Here is a 4,148-nt window from a genome sequence, read left to right on the forward strand (position 1 = left end):
TTCTATCCTGTTATTCCCCCTCAAATCATTATTTTTCCTGAACAATACTTCAAACAGTACTGATGCGTGTTCATCGGTGGCGCCGGTGATGAGTGAGTTGGCCGCCGCTCCGCCGGATGGGCCGGACGTCGCGCTGGCCTCCGCACGGGTTGGCAGGCTGGCCCGAGCGTGACTCACGAGCGAGCAAGCCGCCGCGCTGGCCTTCGCTTGAGCCAGATGGCTGGCCTTAGCGCGGCGCGCGCGAGCAAGCCGCCACGCTGCCGTGCCAATCTAGCTGGCAAACCTTGCAGACAAGCAGCTGGACGGAGCTATCTTGGCTAGCTAGCGTCCGCGAGCGCCGGACAGAGCTGGCATCCGGGCTGCCGCAACATGGGCTCCGCACCACTGGCGGTTTTGACCTCGCCTTCTGCCGGCGGCGGTAGCTGCGTCCCATGGTCAAGGATGACTAGGTGGATGGGCCGGAGGTAGGAGGTCACTTGAGGATTTTTGTTGGTAAGAGGAGTACAATGGTTGATAAGGTAGTCTTATCTTAAGTCTGCCACGTATGCAAGTGGTAGTAGTTTCTTGGTATTTTAGTGGTTTCTTGCATTATTAGAGCAAGTACAATAGAGCTGAGTCAGCGGGCTATAAGAAATAAACTACTACTACATGTTGGCTATAAGATGGGTTGTAGATGACATGGCACTGGCTTATAGCCAGCAGCTGGCTATACTATTAACCATGCTCTTAGGGGTTTCTTGTAAGGAACAATGTATGTACTACTAGCGACAAAAGGCGATTCTAGGTTGCGTTGTACTCCAACGAGTACTACTAGTGGTCGCGGGAGTGTACACCTCGTTTTGTGGGTTCGATCCTGGCCGAATGCACGGCGGCCTTTTTTTAAATAGTATACTATCTAGATACATCGCAGAAATGGATGTATCTAGAACTAAAATACATCTAGATACATCCATACCTGCGACAAGTAATTCAGAACGGAGGGAGTACTACACTTCGCTGCGAGCCAATATTTTACATGGGTAGTTTGAGTTTTGAAGTCAAACGGACGTGCGACCCCACAATCTGGGTGCATTGGAGTCTGAACAGCCTAGCCACGTGAACGGGTTTTCCTTCCCAGCATCCCGTGGCTCGCGTGCTCGCCCTAGCCGCACCTCGCTTGCAGCTTCCAGCTAGTAGCATATTTAAACTAGCGCCTCCCAATTAAGCCCGAGGAGCCGGAAAAGCCTGGCGGGGTATTGGGAACTGTGCAATATGGCTCTGTACGTAAAGTGCTCTACTACTACTCTGTAGCTTGTGGCGTTGCATGCATGGACTTCACTCCATTATCGTCTCTACTATAAAAGAAATTCCTCTTGACGTGTTTTTTTAAACGGAGGTAAAAGCTTTGCTTCATCTCATTCATAAAGAAGGAACTACTAACAAAGTTCGATGAGATCCATTACACCTCCACAAATGGAAGCGAAAAGCCTAGTCTCGCTGTATCAAATAACTCAAATGTTCTGCCCCCGCAGTAACCGTCGCTGATAAACAAGCTGCTAGTGTGTGCGTGAGAGGAGCGGCTGAGTAGGCCAACTACGTGAGAGGAGCGGCTGAATAGAGCACCGAGAGTACCCACTAGGCCACTACGCAGGTGTACTTCCCCTGCATTGATAGTACAACGATGGTTCTAGAGAACAGTTGTACCCTCCACTTCCAACTGTAGCTCCTTGGCCCTGAGATTCAAGAGTTCAAAACTGGTGCACTATACAAGACTAGACTAGAAGTACAATACTCCCTCCTTTCCGGTTTATAGGGCTCATCTCAAAATTTTAGTTTTTCCATTTTATAAGGCTCAATTTGGTTGTTTCCCATCACATGTTCAGATTCCAAGGTGCATTAAATCATTGCATACAAGTATTAAGAGAAAATTGACCAATGAATGTAATTTATGCATGCATGCATTGCAATTAATGCATTGGTAAACATACTTTTTTAAGGAAAACAAGAGCATTAATTGGGTGCTTTTTGAGGAGTAGTTGAGAAAAGTAGTACTAGTACTGCTACAGTACGAGTACATACTCCTCCTTCACATAATGTACGACGTTTTTTGACACTAGTTGGCGTGTACAAAAAATGGCAAAAACATACCCAAAATTTCTTAATCCACGCCAAAAACTACTACCCAGTGCCAAAAATTTCTTACTAGTGCTATTATTTACAGTATAATGCAATCCCATAACGTTCCATAATGCTAGTACTAGTACTCCATGGTACCAAAAACTACTACCTAGTGCCAAAAATTTCTTACTAGTGCTATTATTTACTAGTGCTATTATTTAGAGTAGTAAATAATAGCCTCACCCCTTCGCTGAGGAACGATCTACAGTTGGAAGGGACGAGGCCCTGCGGTTACTACGCTCTTATCTCCTCCTCGCCAGTTCCCCTCCCCCCGAAGAGAAGGCAGTTTGTCGCTGTTCCCATGGATTCGCCAGACGGTTCTCCTCCTCGTCAGGGCTGGGAGACCTTGGACGACGATTCTCTAGGAGAAATCGCACGCCGCTCCGACATCCTCACCGCCGCAAGACTCGGTGCTTCCTGCACCATCTTTTTCAAGACGCTGCTTAAACAGGCTTGGGAAAAGGCCATGCTTGTTGGTCTTCCATGCGTCCTCGAGGAGAAGGTTCTTCTATGTGACAATTCTTCAAACAGTCCACCGCTCCCTGGCCATGGTTGCACATTGACTCCGCTAGAGTTGACGACGTTGAGAGGTAGTCGGATTTTGTTCGATGAGCAGGTCAGTAATGGAGTTTGATCATGTAGTACTTAGTTATTCCATTTCCATCCCGTAATTTCTCCGCTGCCCACCGTCTTATATATAGGTCTGGGTCGGTGCCAATGAAGATTGGCTTGCATACCTCCGGCCGGATACCACCATGATTTTGCACAACATCCACAATAGTGCGGCCGTTCCGGTAGACCCCTTCTCCACCATTGGGATCGGCCTTCCGGACTGGCTGGGCAAGAATACGTATGATGATGCCTACATGATATTGAAGAAGATAGCAATTGCAGACCCGCCGACAAAGCAACGCGGCTACGACGATTACTATCTCATCGCGGTGTTCGACATAAGGATTGCCATCAATGCAGGAGGCAGTAACGGCAGAGGCTGGCGCATGTTGGCGGTGGCAGATTTGTACCCCTACACGTTCGAAGACGCCATGCGCCATCTAGGCCGCATCTTCACGGTGACAAGCCAGGGGACTTGTTTCATCTGGTTGACATCCTACGGTACGGGAGATTACAAACGGAATGCACAAACCATCATTTTCATCCCTAACGGTACTCCATTATTTTGCAGGGACCAGTCATCCCCTGATCAAAATAAGATCGCCGATCCTGGATGTGCATTTGCATCCGTGATTTGGTCTAACCTGGAACCTTGTAGCTGACTTTGGCATATTGGGATCAACTATCTTAGCAGTCGTTACCCATGGTACCACTGATGTGCAACATGGTCACATAATCTACCATGATCGGACCGTCACCATCTACCTAGGTATTCCATTTTTAACCCTCTCGCCTTCTCTTTCATTGTTGTACTAGTAGTATACTTTGTAGTACTAGTAGGAGTACTTTTTACCTTGGAGGACGCGTATAGCTAGCTAGGCCCTTGAAGACTTGAACCCACTAGCTGCCACCATTTTTGTTTTTCCATGTCTTACTATCTCATCCATGTAGCCAAGAGTGGCTATATATAATAAGCCGGTTATTTTACTTCCTCTATACCGGAGTAGTACTATTTGCTGAAAAGTATTACTGATCGCCACATTTGAGCACAACATTATTATGCATGGACCTTGACTATGTACGTCACCATGTGTCCAGATCTGGGATGCCGCGTTGTAACGCCCCGAGACTGATGTGCCAGGTGTCCTCCAGTTATTCGCAGTCGTTGCCATGTCATTTGCTTGCGTGTCGCATCTTGTCATGTAATCATGTGCATTGCATCATCATGTTTTCAAAACTTGCATCCGTCCCGGCCTCCTCATTCTCTCCGTTGTCCGTTCTGAGCCCAGACACACTTGCACGCGCCCGCGACATGTCCGAAATAGTATTTTATAAGTGGCCGGAAAATGTTCTCGGTATGGGATGAGAGTTGACGTGTG

This window comes from Triticum urartu, chromosome 4 (genome assembly GCF_003073215.2).
Source record: "Triticum urartu cultivar G1812 chromosome 4, Tu2.1, whole genome shotgun sequence".
NCBI classification, from domain to species: domain Eukaryota; kingdom Viridiplantae; phylum Streptophyta; class Magnoliopsida; order Poales; family Poaceae; genus Triticum; species Triticum urartu.